At 31.9% G+C, this 20,899-nt stretch overlaps 1 long non-coding RNA gene and 2 pseudogenes across 1 annotated transcript; 2 read left to right on the plus strand and 1 right to left on the minus strand.

The window, feature by feature from the left end:
• Nucleotides 1-848: 848 nt before the first annotated feature.
• Nucleotides 849-4,143, plus strand: LOC107014281 (annotated as a pseudogene).
• Nucleotides 4,144-7,468: 3,325 nt separating this feature from the next.
• On the minus strand, nt 7,469-20,594 carry LOC114076451. The gene is made up of 5 exons (XR_003577380.1): nt 20,317-20,594; nt 14,138-14,201; nt 9,164-9,238; nt 8,621-8,698; nt 7,469-7,873 (listed from the first exon to the last, which is right to left on the minus strand). It is a non-coding gene; the product is annotated as an uncharacterized LOC114076451 (long non-coding RNA).
• Nucleotides 17,681-20,304, plus strand: LOC114076450 (annotated as a pseudogene).
• Nucleotides 20,595-20,899: the final 305 nt, after the last annotated feature.

A 20,899-nucleotide genomic window follows, 5' to 3' on the forward strand; every position in this document is an offset into this window, starting at 1 on the left:
CATAAGAATGGGCCTATGGGCAAAAATGGGTTGGTCCAAATTGGGCTTTTATTTATCCACATAGGAAGGGAAAAAGGCCCATAACCCAACATACACTTCTTCCCAGGTTCAAGCTCAATGAGTTAAAATTGATTTTTTGTGACTTCTATGCTAATTAGAGGTTTGTATACTGTGTTACTCTTGTTAATTTTAATTGGGTTTTCGTTATTTCTTAATGGTATAAATTTTAGCATTGGATTTCCGTTAATCCGTCTTGTGACTGCTTCTCTAGCTATGTCTATAAGAAATTTATCAATATTGTGTTGGAAGGCTGGCTGCTTCTGTATATATGTAGTGTATGCAAGTGACTACTTTGTGAAACTCATATTTCACAACAAGCAGAAGAAAGCCTAAGGTTATGCATTTTTGTTTCTCAAATGTCATGTGATTGGCAACAACAAATGCAACTGGCTAAACCACCAGTTGTTATAATGTCATATTTTCAAGTGAATAACAATAGCAACAGCTTAGCATAGGAAAGCATTTGAGATTTATCAAAAGTGAAAGAGCCATATCCCCGAACGAATGCTATTATTAGCAACTACTACTATTGGTCAATTGCTGTTTTTTCACATGCTAAAATATTCTAATTTTGTTCTTAAAAAAAACTAGACAGTGAAGTGATTGATCAACTATATGTTGGTAGATGTGCAGAATCATTAGAAATAGTTTCAAGAATTTCTGTTTTAGAGCAGCAATTCTTTTGTATGGTTGTGTTCCTAGTTCAAACATGTTCTGAAATTGGCTCTTTTTTGTGCATTACTGCATTAGGCTCTTATATTGATTTTGTGTTTATTTTTTATAGGCTTTTAATACTTTTTATGGATCATAATATTGAAACATCCGTTGAAGAGGTTCAAGAGAGTGCAATAAGTTAATCAAAACAAAGAAAACCAAGATGTGAAGCATGAGATTATTTTTGAGAAGTTACCACGGGATATGAATGAAGATAACAGATTAAGAGCAAAATGTAAAACATGTGGACTTGTGTTGCTGGCTGACTCGACTTCAAGAACTTCAAATTTAAATCGACATCACTCGATACACCAAAAAAAGGAAAACAATCAAGGTACGCCAGTAGATCATGAACAATATCGTGAAAAGATAGCTAGGGCTATAGTTAGACATAATTATCCTTTTAACTTTATGGAGCATGAAGGAATTAGGGATATTCATGTCTTCTTGAATCCTGCTGTTAGAACTCTTTCAAGAAATACCGCAAGAGCTGACGAGTGTAAGCTGTACGAGAATCATAAAAAAATAATAAAGGACGAACTTGCAAGTATTTCTAGTAAAATGTTTGACAACTGACTTATGGACTTCAATCACCTCTGATAGTTTTATGGTGTAACGGCTCATTATGTTGATACAAATTGAATTTTGCAAAAGAGAATTTTGGTATTTCGTCATGTTCCTCCTCCTCAAAGTGGTTCTATTTTAGGTCCAAAATTGATCAATATGCTTACAGAATTGAGAATTGAGAAGAAAATATTTTTGATAACTCTAGATAATGCACCTTATAATGAAGACATTGTAGAGAGGTTGATCGATCATTTTACGTTGATGGATTCTCTTCTTTCTGATGGAAAGTTTGTGCATATTCGATGTTCAAATCATATTTTAAATTGGCTGTTAAGGCATGTTTGAAGACAATTGAAACTTCGATATGTAACATTAGGGAAAGCATCAGATATGTTAAAGGTTCAGAGGCAAGAAAAATAAAATTTGTAGAGTGTATTAAGAACCTCAGCTTGAAGTTGAATGGGAAGGTACGTCAAGATGTATTGACGAGATGGAATTTTACATTCTTGATGCTTAATAGTTCTATTCCCTATCGTCGTGCATTTTCTAATTTAAGGTACTTGATGCTGACTTTAGATGTTGTCCTTCAGAAATTGACTGGGTTAAAGCTAAAAGGATTTCTAAGTTTTTGAAGCCTTTCTATGAAGTCATTACTTTGTTTTCAGGAAATTACTATCCTACTTTCAATATATATTTTCATAAAATTTGGAAAATTCATATGATGATAATTGAAGAGAAACAAAGTGAGGATTCTAATATCAAGGAAATGACAATTGAATGGAAGCTAAGTTTAAAAAATATTGGCAGAAAGACTATAGTCCGATTGCTTCAATGGCGGTAGTCCTTGACCCTCGATACAAGTTAAAACTTGTAAAATTTTGCTTCACTCACTTGTATTGAAAAAGTCAAAGATGTTGAGGATAATATGCATGCATTATTCAAAGAGTACTTGAAAAATTCAATTATTGATGTTGATATGGTGGAAAGTAGTAGTAGTAGAGGTGATGTTGAAATGATGGATGATATGGAGGAGTATGATATTTTTGAAAGCCAATCAGAACAAGGTTCAGAAAAGACACAACCAAATTTATACTTAGAAGAGCTCGTGTTGGTTCACAAAGGAAATGAAGATTTGGATGTACTTAAATTTTGGAGAGATAATAGAATTGAATATCCGAAACTTTCATTGATGCCACGTGATTTGCTAAGTATTCCTATCACCACTGTTGCATATGAGTCTGCATTTAGCATTGGGGGTCGTGTTATTGGTAGATATCAAAGTTCAATATTACCTAAGAATGCAGAAGCGAAGTTGTGTTCACGAGATTGAATTTTGGTCATCATAAAAAATCTTATCAATTGTTTAATGAAACACTTTCTGTGTTTTGATAATTTGTCTCTCACATATATATTTGTAGCATCTATTGACTCTGAAGAGGAAGATGACATTGCCATAGACGTGGATAAAATTGCGACTAAATATTTAAATAGTTTGGTGATATGTGCATCCTACAAGTATATGCTTAATTTATTCCTTCTTGTGACTGCTTCTCTAGCTATGTCTGAGAAATTTATCATATTTGTGTTAGATGGTTGGCTGCTTCTGTTTGTATGTAGCGTATGCAGGTGTTCATTTTATTTATGTATGGAGTGTGTCTATAGTGTATGCATGTGGCTATTTTGTGTATATATCCATGTGACATGCCTAATGTCCTATTCCACTATCCATTTATCCTCTTTGATCTCTGATCTTTGTCAACAATGTCTCATTCTGATGAAGTACTTGAGAGTTTTTGTTTTGTAATTCAAAGTATGTTGTCTGCAACTCACCATGCTTGACACAGACAGTCTGTATCTCCACCTCAAGTATGGCATTTAGTTGAGTACTACTGCTCATTTCTGACTGTAATTCTTTTGGCATCTCTAGTAGGCAATAATTTTCTTTCTGCACTTTAACCAGCTTCTCAATCAATAAATGTTGCTTATCATACTCGTACATTCTGAGAGCACGTTTCAGATCATCAACACTGCCCAAAATGTAATGCAGGAACAAGAATAGATTTTTCTCCATTGAGAATTTGTAACTTGTTATTTTCAATTAATGGAAAGAAAGGTTGAGCTCTCTAACTTCTGTCTGTGAATAACTTTTAAGCTCTTTCTCTATAAGAGTTGAACTGATTCATGACCCTGGAGTTTTGATTCTTGATGATCTAACTTCAGGACTTGTCAGTACTTCAGCATTGCAGATCATTTACATGCTTAAAACCATGGTTGTTACTCGTGATCGAACAATAATTCAAGTACAACAGAAGCATTATCAATATTCTTACATAAAAGGGAAATGTTAATGAAAGAAACATCTTGTATGAGTTATAGAGTTCATTTTTTGTCATAGTCAACAGAAGCATTGCATATCACTTTTTAAGTACCCTTTTGAAAGATTCTTGATTGTGATGCATCATTATGTTACATTAATTGTGCATTTTGATATTATTGTGCCGCACACTGTGTGCGACTGTGCATTGTGTGGCATTGATATGTTAGTTTCCTCAATGTATGTATGGTTCATGAGCTACTTTTGGTTGTTATAGATTCTATTGTCACTGGTTCAACTGAAAGGAGTGTGTTGATATATTGCCAAGAATTGATATATTGAAAAGGAGTGTGCTGGATCAAAGGATTGTTCTTTACCATTTAGTGAGTTCAGTTGTGTTCTTCACTGTGTCCAGCCTTGCCATGGTGAAAAGACTATGTTTCACTGTTCCAGTTGCATAATTTGACACATTTTATTTGGAAGTTTTATTATTGTCACATATACAAAGAAATGTAGTATTGTTCTGTGGTTTCCACTTAATATCCTATTATATTGCTACTTATATCGTGTTATTATTACTATTTAATATCGTGTTGTGTTGCTTTTTAATATCGTGTTGTATTATTTTTTTAATATCGTGTTGTATTTGTACTTGCTACTTAATATTGTGTTGTATTACCTAAGATTTTACTTAGAGCGGGTCAAATTGGGCAGGTCATTACCCAACCTGTATTTTAGCCCATTTGAGCCCAAAGAAAATTTTAGCGGGTTATAACCCAACCCGCTTTTCATGCAGCCCATTTTAACATTTTCAATTTCAGCTCAAGCCGCCATTTGACACCCCTACTTGAAGCCTCTATTAATTGAGATGGACGTCGAAAAAAGACCCACGACATCCTAATAAAACTAGAATGATAAAGCAAATAAAAGAAGTCCTCCGAAAGCAAGGAGACTCACCAACAACTCTGAAATTCAACTGGATCAACGAAGCGTTGGATGTTAATCCGGATTACTTGTATATGTATCATAAAAGATGCAGGACAACTGGCGTTAGTACATGAAATGTACAAGCATGTAAGGGAAATTCTAAAACAGACATAAGTTTGAAATGGAACTGAAGAAAACTTACTTCGTCTCAGCTCAACTCATTTCAATATAAGGCAGTGCTAGAAATGCAATACAAAGAAATGCTTTAAAACATGTAGATAACAACTCAATGTGTTGAAAAACACAACAATAACTTAGTTTATATATGAAAATACAAGTAACTCTGTGTGATATTCTCTAATCGGCAACCATCATTCTGAGCTATGTGATGATACATCGTCTTACCTCATGCTGCCAGGTCCGTTCTATACTTTCTCGGGGTATAGAACCTACTACTAAGTGGATCCACTAGTCTATGCTAAAAAGCACTAAAGAATCATCTAAAAAGTATGACCATTTTACCCACGTTGGCTACATGGTTTATGCAGACTTTGAGTTATTTGAACTCGTCCCTATATCGGTGCTCAATACTACTCCCAAAATGTAACTAGCTCAAATATTTAAAAATATAACTGTTTCTGTGGTTTGAGATTACTACTCAAATATATCTCTTAAAAGAGATGATATTCAAAAACTAGTTCAAAAGCTCTTTTGAAAATTAGTGTTGCCTCTCTTATTTAAATGTGAAAACATTATTCTTGGAAATACTTAGTTCCATATATCCTGAAATGAATGTAGTTTTACTCTTTCTCAAACTCAATGCTCAAGTCTTAAAATAAGTTTGAAACAACTGTAAAAGACTTCTTGAAAAGACTCGAAAAACTCTCTAGCTTTGACTCTTAACTCTATCTTGAATTTGAATTATGGATTCAAGAGTTGTGCTCTCATGTTATGGATAATTGCATGATGTTTAGACGTAGCTTAGAGTGTGGAAAACAACTAAAAAACAGAGGTACGATTCAAGGGAACTCAAACGAAAAGAAGAGGGTAGAGGATCTAGGGACCATGTGTACTGAGTGGCGCATAATGCCTGACCTTGAACTGTAGAGCCTAGGTTGGGCACACTGAGTGGAACGGAGCCCCAGTGCCCATCCTACAGACCTTGATGTGGGACGCACTGAGTGGCGCGGCGCCCCACCCCTTTCCCCAAAAAATTGGACAAATTTTCTTACTTGTTTTTCGATCCTAATTCGTCTAGAATCGAACGGTTTCTTCCTGAATAGCTTAGATTCGAATACCCAATCATAGTGTACAATAATCTAATAAAAACACCTTAAAATTCATGCGATTATCTCAAGAATTCATCAAAACATCAACAATCAAGATTATGAAGGAAACTTCAACGTAACTCATCAAGAACTCAAATCTTTTACTTTCATGAACGAAATTACGCGGAATAAATTATAATTGACACGTAAATGTATGAACCCCATGCTATGTGAACTCGAATTTCTCTTAGGGAGCAATCCATTAGTGAAATCCATAGCAAAAACCTCAAGAATTCTACGAATGCTTAACTTTTTCTCCTCTACTTGAACTTTTCTCAAAACCCTAGCGTAAATTTGGATTTGTAAAATTAAACCAATTCAGTTTAGACCCCTAGATATTACCAAATTTCGTTTCAAGTTGATTGGATAATGAAAAGACCAAAATATCCCTCTTACATTCGGATAACTTTCCTTACTTGACATGCAAATTTTCAACTGATCATATCTCTCTCATACAAGCTTGAAAATTAACAAAATTGGTGACCTTAGAAAGATAATTTAAGACGTTTATTTGATATCCGACGGCCACCTAACTCATATTGTACCGAAAGTTATGGTTGTTTGAGGTTGACCTTTACTCATAACTTAGGCCTAACTTACAAAATTTGAAATTTTGCTCTTTTCAAATTAGTTCTTTCTATTTTAGATATTTCTAAAGCGGGATATTACAGGATCCCCCCCCCACCCTACAGCCTCACCACTATCCAAAAAAAAATAAAATTAAAATTATTTTAATAAATAAGATCTTTAAATTTGTAAAAGTATTTTTTATCACCACCCCTTCTTAAAAAAACTAATTGTTTTTCAAGGAAATTTTTAGATTTTTTCCCTTCCCTCAGCCCCTTACCCCGACTATCTACACAAAAAAAGATTAAAAAAGTAATGCTTCTTTTTCTATCCTTTCGTGAGTGGAACTCTTTTATCTATTTAACTATACACTTTTAAATGAGTAATATGAGTTTTATTCATTTTAAATGAATTGAATATCCTACCTATTCAGAATGGATAAATTTGAATAAATACTCATATTACCTATTCTACCGCCATTATGTAGGAGCTATCAATTGTTTGATTTGATTGTGATACTAACCGATTATTTAAATCAAAATATTTACTTATGCATGTAGTTTCTTAAAAAATTGAATCACAAATATTAATTTCAAATTTTGTTCTTTTAATCATATCACGAGTGTTTGTTGGAGGAGTGGGAGGGGAGAGAGACTATTTATCACTAATTCTTTTCTCTACAAATCACTCCTTTCCAACTAGTCATTTGTACACTTAGTTACATGCATACATATTTTTTAAACCCTATTTTTAAATTTTCCGTAATAAATTGCACTAGGGCTGGGTTCCTTCATCTTTGAAGGTGTTAAGGTGCTTTTGTTTGGATTAATTTTATAAATCAATTTTGACCAATGTACCATAATCTTCATATTTGGTAATTAATATATTATTTAAGAATATCCTTTAAAAGTATTAATCGATCAAAGAGTGGATCAGACTTCAAATTTTAATAGAGACAAAAATGTTAGATGACTTCTTCTCTTCTGACTGAACTAGGACAAAGTTATTAAATACTTCGTCCGTTCGCTTTTACTTGTCACATTTAGTTTTGTCATGACCCAAAGCGAGTCGTGAGTGACACCATACTTAACCTCCTAAGTGGCCAAACCAACCAAAATAACCTAACTTACAAAATACAAGCATAACGTACAAATTCAAAATCTTATGGAATATCATTTCCCAAAACCTGAAAGTCATCATATCAAGGACATGTATTCTAAACTTACCAAATCTAAGAGTATTTAAGAAACCAAAATAAGTAAAAACATTGTTCATGTTCGAAATTTCAAGGACATCAAGACGTGAATGAGAGAATCCAACGAGCTAGAAATAATAGCTCACCCTGAACTCTGATGTGCTAGATACTGGCTAGAGCTGTGGAAAATTGATACACTCGCTGCATTTCATAAAAGGAAAACAAAGAAAAACACAAGTAGGACTCAGTACGGGGCAAAATCTACTAAGTAGGTATCATCGACCAAACCAAAATAGAAACTAATATACAATGAATAATAGTATGAACTCAATTACAACACTTAACAGGTGATAAGCAAAAAAAAACAACATGAACAAGTTTCAACAACATTAAAGTAAGTACAAAATAAGTCAACGATATCAAGATCACACATGAGGACTCATGCCTCCAAACCAAACCATTTTGGGAGTTGAGTTCTTTGAGATTGAATACTATCCATTAATTCAACATGTTTTTCTTTAATATTACCGTGTTGGAACGTGAAACTCCGATCCAAGAATACCGTGTCGGAATGTGACACTCTGATCCAAGAATACCGTATCGAAATGTGACACTCCAATCCAAGAATATCGTGTCGAAACATGATACTCCGACCTAAAAATACAGTGTCGGAACGTGACACTTCGATCCAATAGTATCATTAATTTATCATTTAATATCATTCCATTCCTTAATAATATTTCATCGAGCCTTCTTTATTCAAGGCATCACTTTGATAGAGAGGGTTCAAGATTATAAATTTCACGGTCTCAGGATTTCAGACCAATCACAAAACACACAACCAAGCCACACAATCACACAATCAAGTGCATAGAAAACTTCACAATATCATTTAATGCATATCAATCACTAAGAGTTTACTATCAAATAGCATAAACCATAACTTACCTCCACCGAAGAACCGAAGTCAAGCAAGCTACTTTTCCAATACTTTTCCTTTCCTCAATGCCTCCGAACATTGTCTATCTATCAAGTATATATGCATATTTTATAAGTTAACGAGTCTATTAACACTCAAATTATTATAATCACTTTTCTAAATTTTGATGTCAACTAATATGTCAACTCTCGTATTTCTCAAATTTCCAACCTAGGGTTAAGTCTTAATTTCTCAAATTACCATAACTTTAATGGAATTCTAATAATACAATACCTTAATATTTAATTACCTATATCAATATAACAAAACTCAATCGTGATATAATAACTAAAGGATAATAATAAATATTTAAAATTGAAGCCACTGGTTACGAACCAGTGGTAACACACACACGTCATCATTAGACTTTCCTCACTTTTTTTTAAATAATAATTTTCACACTTATAACTTCATCACTTTTCAAAATAATAAAATAATATTAACGATAATCAATATCCACCAAATCATCCATTGTTTATAAAATAAAATTGAGAATTTAATGAAGTTTCTACCTTAATAGTTCTGTCGATCTTTGTCCATGGCGTTGAGAATCAAAACCAACAGTTGTGAGCAGTTTGTGGTATAACCTAATAATATTAACCTAGTTATTATATGAATAATTATAAATATCGTAAAAGTGGTCCATTACTAATTTTAATGTTATTTTTCTTGACCACCAACTAAATAAATTAGAGAAACTACCTATAAGTTTCATAATTGTCTAATAGTTCAAAATACCCATTGTAAAATTTACGGAAAGAGTCAAAATAGTTTTAGTTCTCAAAACAACCTAACAAGTCGTTACAATAGATATCAATTTACCCATTGATCGTACTCGAACGATCAAAAGATAGGCGAGAGTAGGAAGGGTAGTTGTCTCAACGATTCTTTCAAAAATATTAGTTCTCAAGGCCTCACCTTAAATATAGCAAACCAACAAATTGAAGACCTACACATCCTCTCATACAATACATCAAATTGGTTCATTGCGATACTCCAATGATAACTATTATTATATGTAAACTCAACTGACAAAATAAAATATTCTCAATACCAAGTTAAAGTTAATTATACACACGTCTGCAACATATTCTCAAGGACATTGGCACAATAATCAAGACAATTTTTCCACATAACCATGGTAAAATCCTAAATCAATATTGGTTACAATATAAAGTGAACCCGAACCAACCACCACACACTCATAATACAGAAACCACTCTTATTAAGATTTTCCTCTCACATAAAATATTTCCTCGACCTTAATCTACAAACATATGATCGTTAAACATCAAGTAATCATCTAGGAGAAACGAACTCATCTGATCTAAATATGGAAATGATTAAGTAATCACCATCGAGTGATACACCCAAGCATACATAAACTCTAACAGCAAGATCGAAATTCTAGATTAATAGCCATTATAGATAAACCTCAAGAATGACAAAACTAGACCCAATGGTCCTCACATTCAATCACACATAGCCATAACATGATACCGAGGATGAGATAAATCTTAAGTCTATTTGAAAACTATAAATTTTCATGGTAGCTTTCCTATAAATTCTCATAAGCAAAGTGGTACATGTAGAACCACTCAAATATTTCAACTACACCATGACGACACTTAATATGTCATATCGAAAATAACCAAGGTGGAATAACTCTAAATACTCCTTCCATAGTGTCCATATAAAACATTTTCATTCAACTAACTCTATCTCTTTGATTTTCTAGCAATCCACAACCACCAATTTAGTCCCTATTATAATTGCATACACACTTGGTTTATCAAACCCCACATCCACTGAAGTCAACACTCTTAATACTAACAAAACATCATAACCACATCGATCATCAACCCTACTCCCAAACCATCATTAGTATCAAAGTATTTTTATCAAATATATATTCAACCAATAGCTATCTTTCTTTCTATTTAAGCATTTCATGACAAATACGAGTCTCATACAAGGATAATAACACTAATTAAAAATTTAATGGTACCTTTCTATCGATATAAAACTACTAAATCACACCCAAGGTCAACTTTACATACCATGCTTTAGATACCATTCTACGTCACATACCTCATGTCAACACTTACAGAAATTCTTGGTCACTCATATTATTTTGTATATTGTAGCTCATAACCTCTATTCACCATCAGATGTCTAATTAAGACACCATAACATTCTATGTAGTCCCATCAATGGAGTAGCATTAATCCAACTCTAAATTCTTAATGACCATGTAGAATTATATATCACCTCGTACATCATTCTTAAGTCATCTAACATAATTTGAGCAATCTAACCCCACGTAAAATTCTAAATTTTCCATAGCTCATTATTTGTTACCCAGATCAAAACTCAATCTTTATAAAGTCGATGATAAACCCCTAATAAATCTGTACCAAACTAGTTCACATCTTACCGTCATATCTAATCTCTTATGCAAAAATCAATACAATCTTCAGCTACAAACCAATGATTTATACGAGAGGTCTTCTTCCTTCACTTTTCTCAAACTCTTACCATGATGCAAAATTCTATATATCTCGATCTTTTAATATACCATCTCTTGTTAATTTCTCTAGCTTGCTTACCGAGCTCATCCTTGTACCAACAATCCATTAAAATTTAGCTTATATTCTAACCCAAAATATGCATAAGTCTGTTCATATGTTTAATATATGATGTAAACAATATATTATTTATTTTTATTTTACCTTTTCAAATTTATACCTTTATAAAACATACCACCACCAAGTAGATTCAAAATGAAACGTTTGAATTGTAAATCGAGCAAAGTAACTCAATGTCCTTATCTATCAATATGACTGATACATTGAAGATTTTTATGAATTTACATATCTAACTTATCGTTGATCGCCTCTTCATTGATCTTATCATATCCTTCGCTAAAAGTTTTACGAAGTTATTAATAAACTCAAGATTACAAGAGAACTTATCATCACACTCGAGTTGAGCATATGTACATTCATTTCTTAAGTCTTATTCGATGGTTTTTACCAATTAAATAAACAACTGACACTAAAACCCTGACCATATTAAAATATATGAAACCACATGTCTCAGAACCCAATACGAGACCTCCAAAAGATACTTTTTATCCATTGTAATTAAACAAAATATTCTTGTTCTTCCCTCTTTCTGAAGACTGCATTATATCTCACATTTTTTTTTCATTATGACTATAAATCTTTAAATTCAATTCAAGTGGTGTCCCAACATCTCCTAAAACTTTCTATACAACCACAATATTAGATGCTTGCAAATCGTTAGTACCGTACAAAACTCGTTTAACCAGCAACCCTTATTATATAATTTCATCTCAATCACAATCCATCACCAATCCCTTATCATCATTACGAACTCTAATCACCTCCATTGTCTTAAATGAAGATTCCTCTTATTAAATATTATATTAAAACACCTCATAATACATACTATAAATACAATGCCTCTACAATTTTAATGCAAGCACCACCCAAACGCAGCTATTGTTCGGAATAAAGAAAATGATCTTTCAGACTTCCAAATCCAATCTTCACTGTTCAAATCAACCACCAAGATGTCATAAACACGTAGTTCAAATTTTAGCCCGATCCAACGGTTAGATAATTGAACAAGACGATCTGAAGGTTGCTGGGTGGAGAAAGGTATGCAGCAAAATAAATCTTTTTCTTCTCTCTTCTCTCTTGTTGAAAGCTCTCTCAAAACCTCTTATATCCTATGTCTTTCAAGGAGAATACTAAAGAGTAGTTCAATTTTTTCTCTTAAGACCATCCTCTATTTATACAATTTTTGTTTTTCCTTACAAAATCAAAATCAACTACAAATAGGATTACAATTTCAATTCTTTCCTAATAAAATTGGAAACCAAATAAAGAGAATAATTTGAATCCTTTTTTAAGTAGGATTAGGCCTAGTGTCCAACTCTTAAGCAAATACTAAATTCGATATTAGAAATGATGAAACACTTTCAAGACTTTGTTGCCACTAAAATTGATTCTAAATGAGAATGTTTGATACTAGTACAACAAACATAAATCATATAGGTCATATATCACTTTCTCTTTCTACCATCATGCTTAGCTAGACCTTTTCATCATCAAGATGTGAATCTTTTCCTCGACATGACACCTTAAACTCAGGTATACCAATCAAATTTAAGGGACTAACTTAATTTTATAAGCATTTTCTTACTAAAATCTTCAATTTATTTCACCCAAGTATACTCAATAAGACTTTCTTTCCCTATAAGTTTGTCATTTTAGTATCAATTTACCTTTTGAAGCTTAAGATAAAATTGTCAATCCTCGTTCATAACCCTCAAGATACATTTCACAACCTAAATTTATTAATATTGTACCAAAGATCCACCACTAAATTTTCCTTTAAAATAATGCTCAATCTAAGTTTCTGTAAAAATAAACTAGTTGGTTTGTCATATGTGAATGCAACACTAAATCTTATTATCGGACTATGTCATACAACTCGTAACTCCTTTAGTAGTTAGTATTCTTACTTGACAATCGACTACCCGTTTCCACAAAACCCTAGTACTGTCACGCTGTGAAAGTCCATTAGATACTTCACTAGAACACATCATACCTATCGATAAGATTGTACCCAAATAGACAACATATTTTTACCGCAATACCTTTTCGAATTTGTTCTCTCTTTTGCCCAAACAATTTGCTTTACTTCTTAGATCAATTCAATAACAAAAATAGCACACTTCCTAACTCTAACCAAGTAAGCATCGATGACCCTCTATGATATATCCTCACTTTATGAAGTCATAGTAGTGTCTCTACTAATCGACACTCAACATGAGACAACCACCACATTTTGCAATAGAGAGAATATAAATATTTCTAAGGACACTCTTCTTTTTCTTTCGGTTGTTGCTATTTCAACTTCTAATACACTAGTGCTAACCATTTTTTAAAAATAGAGTGAAGAAGTTCATATACCAATTTGTATCACCTAGATGCCAATTGTATTCAAGTAGTAGCACGAAAGAAAGAAAGAAATGAGTATTTCTAAAGTCCTATAGCTTCTCGAAGAAAAGTAAATGCATCCCCATACCGTTCGCAAGACTCTACTAGACTCGTCCTTGTGTGATGAGATCACTGAACCTAAAGCTCTGATACCAAACTTGTCATGACCCAAAACGAGCCGTGAGTGACACTCACACTTAACCTTTAAAGTGGGAGAACCGACAAATTTAACCTAACTTACAAAATACAAGCATAACGTAGAAACTCAAAATCTTACTGAATATCATTTCTCAAAACCTGAAATTTATCACATCAAGGACATCTATTCTCAAATACCAAGTCTAAGAGTATTTAAGAAAATCAAAATAAGTAAAAAGATTGTTCATGTCCGAAATTCACGGACATCAAGACGTAAATGAGAGAATTCAACACGAGCTTGAAATAATAGCTCACCTGAACTCTGATGTGCTGGATACTGGCTAGAGTTGAGGGCAATTTGAAGTCATTGATACACTCGCTGCATTTCATAAAAGGAAAACAAAGAAAAACACAAGTAGGGTTCAGTACGGACAACATGTACTGAGTAGGTTCCATCGGCCAACCAAAAATAGAAACTAATATACAATGAATAATAGTATGAACTCAACTACAACACTTAACAGGTGATAAGCAAAAAAAAAAAACATGAACAAGTGTCAACAACATTAAAGTAAGTACATAATAAGACAACGATATCAAGATCACACATGAGGACTCATGCCTCCAAACCTAACCATTTTGGGAGTTGAGTTCTTTGAGCTTGAGTACTATCAATTAATTCAACATGTTTTTCCTTTAATATTATCGTGTCGGAATGTGACACTCTGATCCAAGAATACCGTATCAAAATGTGACACTCCAATCCAAGAATACCGTGTCGAAACATGCTACTCCGACCTAAAAATAAGTGTCGGAACGTGACACTCCGATCCAATAGTATCATTAATTTATCATTTAATATCATTCCATTCCTTAATAATATTTCATCGAGCCTTCTTTATTCAAGGCATCACTTTGATAGAGAGGGTTCAAGATTATAAATTTCACGGTCTCAGGATTTCAGACCAATCACAAAACACACAACTAAGCCACACAATCAAGTACATAGAAAACTTCACAATATCATTTAATGCATATCAATCACTATTAAGAGTTTACTATCAAATAGCATAAACCATAATTTACCTCCACCGAAGAACCGAAGTCAAGCAAGCTACTTTTCCAATACTTTTCCTTTCCTCAATGCCTCCGAACATTGTCTATCTATCAAGTATATATGCATATTTTATAAGTTAACGAGTCTATTAACACTCAAATTATTATAATCACTTTTCTAAATTTTGATGTCAACTAATATGTCAACTCTCGTATTTCTCAAATTTCCAACCTAGGGTTAAGTCTTAATTTCTCAAATTACCATAACTTTAATGGAATTCTAATAATACAATACCTTATATTTAATTACCTATATCAATATAACAAAACTCAATCGTGATATAATAACTAAAGGATAATAATAAATATTTAAAATTAAAGCCACTTGTTACGAACCAGTGGCAACACTTCTGAAACAAAAACAATAATATGTCCTAATATTGGGACAATCCATTCACATATAAATATATATATATATAAATCACCTCTCATCATTAGACCTTCCTCACTTTTTCTTTAAATGATAATTTCCACACTTATAACTTTATGACTTTTCAAAATAATAAAATAATATTAACAATAATCAATATCCACCAAACCATCCATTGTTTATAAAATAAAATTGAGAATTGAATGAAGTTTCTACCTTAATATTGTTTGTCGATATTTGTCTATGGCGTTGAGAATCAAAACCAAGAGTTGTGAGCAGTTTGTGGTATAACCTAATAATATTACCCTACTTATTATATGATTAATTATAAATATGATAAAAGTGGTTCATTATTAATTTTAATGTTATTTTTCTTGACCATCAACTAAATAAATTATAGAAACTATTCATAAATTTCATAATTGTCTAATAGTTCAAAATACCCATTGTAAAATTTATGAAAAAAGTTGAAATAGTTCTAGTTCTCGAAACAACGTAACGAGTCGTTACATTGACATAATCATTTTGGCTTTGTTTTATAACTTTTGGCCTTCAATTTGTTGTAGCTTTTCAATCTTTAGAAATTCTCTGACAATTTTATCCCTTGCTTACATTGTGCTTATGTGAGATGAATGACACTTATGTCTCATTTGTTATCATTTAAATTAAGACCTCTGAATATAAATAAATGTTTGGATATTAAGATTTATATTAAGAGTTTGGTGTCTAGATCTGAATACACATCTGAATATTAAGATGTGGTTTTCAAATCTGAACACTGAATGATTATTGTTTGTTTTCGATATCTGAATGGACATATGAAATCAAACATCATATTAATAAAATTTTTATTAAAAATTCATTTCAATAAAAAATATTACTTTTTTTTTTATCAAAAAGTATCATAATAATCAAGCTTAATATAAAAATCACGAATAAAAAGTATTTTATAGGAACAATATAATATCAAAAAGTTCAATAAGTATGATACATACTAGTCGAAAAATGATACTCCCCCCGTTTAAAAAAGAATGACCTAGTTTGACTCGGAACAAAGTTTAAGAAAAGAAAGAATACTTTTTGATTTTGTGGTTCTAAACTAAAGTTATGTCAAATGTACCAAAATGCCCTTTAATCTTGTGGCTTTAAATATGCCGCGTGAAAAGTTAAAGTTAAAAATTTGCCAAAAAAAGAAAGGGGTCATTCTTTTTGAAACAGACTAAAATGGAAATGAGGTTATTCTTTTTTAAACGGAGGGAGTAGATAAGGTATCACATTATCAACACCTAATATATATTTTGACTGATTAGAAAAACTAAAGAATTCTTCTCTTTCTTTCATTAACCTTATCCAGTTCTCTAACTTGTGGACCTCTAATGTCATTAATGCTTTTTTTTTTTGTAGCTGATACTTTCACAAATACTAACACATGTAATGTATAATGACTCTTCCCATCTGAGTCGATCTAATTTTTCCATATATTCTTCAAATGTAGGTGCACTATTTTTTAATCAATAACTCAATAATCTGGAGGGAATGAGAAGAAACTTTCCTTCCATAATAAAGTATTTTGATCACATCTCACCAAACAAAAGATACAAAACACTAAACTTTCTTTCTCAAATAAAATTTTTCTATACCAGAACTTCTCCACTCTACATGTAATGAATATATCATTTTTTTTGTTTTCCTTTTCTTTTATAACAACACGCTCTAGTCTAAATGTAATTAGTACATCAATTTTTTCGGTGCTCTTTCTTATTTTTGCTATTTAAATTTGTGCAATTACTTGTCTTGCCAATTTTTTCAAGGTATAAGTAAAAGGGAAAAGAAAAGTTGCTTAGCAGTGAATCTTGTTTTCATACATATACATCATCAACATAGCTATTGTATCTTTATAGAGACATTCAAATTGTGCACATCTATGCATAGCACTTTTCCCAGGTCATGATTTTTTGAAAAATTCTTTAAACATACAAATACTATTTGTTAGAGAACAAAAATAAAATCAACAAAAAATGATTTATAGTACTTTTGTTCAAAACCTAACAAAATTAGTGATAGTTTACTCCATAATTCAAACTATATCATAATATTTATAATATTACAAAAGGAAAAATGTTAATATGTCTATACTAAGATATCTTTGATATTTTCTAATGCTATAATTTTTATACAGATTATATATATTTCAAATCAAGAATGGATAATATAAATGTTGATAAAGGAACTACCGACCAAGAAGGTAATATCTTACTTCTGTGAAATTCCCTTAATTCTAGAAATTCTTAATTAAATGAGATTAGCTTATATTTTATTTATTCCTCGTATTTTGATACTTATCATCTAAAAATTATTATTGTAGCTCACAACGTAAATGATCAAGAATACTCCACAAGAACTCATAATGTTTATAACATCAACAAAAATTTTATCTTTGAGATTGGTATGAAATTTGTCTCAGAAGAGGAATCATACAATGCATACAATTCATATGCTGTGGCAAAAGGTTTTGGATTTCGAAAAGGTCCAAAAACTCATAACAGAAATAACAAAATGACAAGGTGTGTATTTTTTTGTTCTTGTCAAGGAAAATCTGATAAGCTTTCTCCTTTTCAAGAAAGGAACCGACAAAGATTAGAATATAGATGCGGTTGTTTGGCTCATATAAAGTTTAAAATTTCAAATGTCATATGAAAAGTCTGTGAATTTAGTGATGAGCACAGTCATCCCATGATTGAAGACAATTTAAGGCATTTCATACAGTCTGGACGAAAGCTCACAAGTTCTACTAAAAATGTTCTTAGTTCTATGCTTGATGCTGGAATTCGCACAAAAAAGGCTGTTCGATACCTTCAAAATGAAGCAGGTGAAATTGAAAATGCAGGATTTATTGAGCAAGATGCACATAACTTCGTACAAGCACATAAGAGAAACATGATAAGTAGTGGGGATGCTCAAACTTTGATAAATCATTTTAGGCATTTGCATTCAGAGGACTCAAACTTCTTTTATTCTTTTCAAGTTGATGAAGATGGTAGATTATGCAACTTCTTTTGGAGGGATAGTATATCCAGATTGCATTATGAGTGCTTTGGAGATGTAATGATTTTTGACACTACATACCGCACAAATAGATATAACATGATTTGTGCTCCATTTGTTGGTGTCAATAATCATTGGAAAAATATTTTTTTTGGATGTGCCTTCTTGTGTTATGAAACAAAAGACTCTTTTGTTATTGTTTCAAACATTTTTGAAGGGAATGGGAGGAAAAGCACCAAAAACAATTTTTACAGATCAAGATCATGCCATGGCGGCTACCATTAGACAAGTTTTTCCCAACACATGTCATCGATTGTGTAAATGGCAATATTGATAGAAATGCTCAAATGAATATACCTCAACTATATTGAAAACAGGTTTTTCGAAATTATTTTGATACTCTCTTATGGAGATGCAAGTCAGAATCAGAATTTGAGGTGATATGGCAAAATATGATATGTGATTGGAACTGTGCAGACAATTCTTGGCTTCAAAAGTTATATGATTTAAGAAAGAAATGGTGTCCTGCATTTAGTCGTTCCATTTTCTCTGCGGATATTAAATCAACTCAAAGAAGTGAAAGCACGAATAGGGTCTTCACAGAAATGGTATGCAAGACAATGAGTATAACTGAATTTGTAAAGCATTATGAGCAACGAACAACTGAAATGCGTGACACGGAAGCAACTGAAGATTACAAATGTCGAGGAAAGCCAAAACTTTTCATAGAAGACTGTGAGATCTTAAAACATGCTGGTAATGTGTACTCAAGAAGAATTTTTACAAGGTTTCAACATGAATTTTTACAACAGACAACCAAAAAAGTGATCCATCTGGTAACTGTTGGGACTTCTACTAAATATACAATTTTAAAGGGTGAGAATAATCAAACTAAAATTGTCCAGTTTAATTCTCTTGATAATTCTATCTCTTGTACCTGCCAACCATGGGTTGTCTATGTTTTCATGCACTAAGAGTTTTATTCTTTGATTTAAATTTTTCTCATATTCCTGAGAAATATATTTTGAAAAGATGGACTAAAAATGCCAAGCATGAGTATGGATTTGAAGAGTACACAGAAAAAAAAGAGACGTTGAAGTCGTCCATGGCAATTCGCTTAAATGGATTGATGAAAGAGTCGTTTACTATTATGAATTTAGCAGCAAATGATGTGTACTCCGAGGAAATTGCCAGAAAATGTTTGTATCTAGCAAAGGTTGAGATTATTAAGCATCAAGGTGCATTGTATGTTCAAAATCATGAGAACAATAAGAGCAAGTTCAACTCCATTAGTGATTCTGTTACATGGTGTAAAGATCAAATTTTGGATCCAATTAAGAAAAAAGACAAAGGAAATGGATATGGAAGAATGAAATCAAAAAATGAGCAAAGGAAAAAAAAAAAGCATCACAGAGAACATTGAAAAACACAACAGAATATCCACATGAATACCAGTGTTTGAACAACATGCCAGGGACTTTTGCTTCACAATCAGCTTCAATACCACAGGAATTCACGATACTAAATTTTCTTGTGATATCTTTTCATCAAATTAAACATTTCCTGTCACTATTTTGTTACTTGATTTATCTACTAATTTGATCCTTTTTTTTAAGTAGTTGAATAACTAATTTTAATTATTTTCTGTCAAATTTACACATGCAGTTACATGGTGTTTGCATTCAAAGTCAAGATCCAAACAATTCACAAGAAAATGTTGATACCAGTGGGAAGATAGAACACCTAAGCACAACAAATTTTATTTTTGAAGATTATATCTGTAATTTAGTATTTAATATGTGTAACAGGTGATTTTTGGTATTTTAACATTAGAAAAGACATGTAAAAAGATCCTCTTCCAACAACTTAAACATTTGTTTCAAATATAAGTTACTTATTTACTGATAATCTCTTTAACATACTATCATAAGACTGAAAATCTTTATGCTAAGAAAAATCATACCTGAAAAATATGGCCAAAGGAAAATTGCAGACGAAGATTGAGCAAAATTTAGAGGGAAGAATCAAAATCAACATCAACTTCTCAAGCTTTTAAGCATCATCACCGTAACAACTTTCTTTTTTTAGACATTAACAAGATCCCCAACATTGAAACATCAATTTTCAAGAAAATTGCAGGTTTAATTTCAATAGTTGACATGCATATTTTTAGTAAAATAAATTTGCTAGAAAATACTGTAAATGTTCAAGAAGAAGAAAAAAAGTTAGAAAAGAGAAATATAATTCGTTAGAGTGTGTGGCAGTTGAGCCCCACAATTCAATCCAAATGAAAAAATTAATATAATTAATTGAACAGAAAAGGGCCTAAAATACCCTCAAAGTATTGAAAATGGTACAAAATTACCCTCCATCCACCTATTGGCTCCAAAATACCCTTTCCATCCACCTATTGGGTCCAAAATACCCTTGTCATCCACCTTTTAGTTCAAAATTGACCACTTATTTAACACTTTTATATTTAAACTATTTAAATATTTTTTTAAATACGTGGTGCTCAACTATTTGTTATAATTTAACTTATTAGT

This window comes from Solanum pennellii, chromosome 3 (assembly GCF_001406875.1).
Source record: "Solanum pennellii chromosome 3, SPENNV200".
Classification (NCBI taxonomy): domain Eukaryota; kingdom Viridiplantae; phylum Streptophyta; class Magnoliopsida; order Solanales; family Solanaceae; genus Solanum; species Solanum pennellii.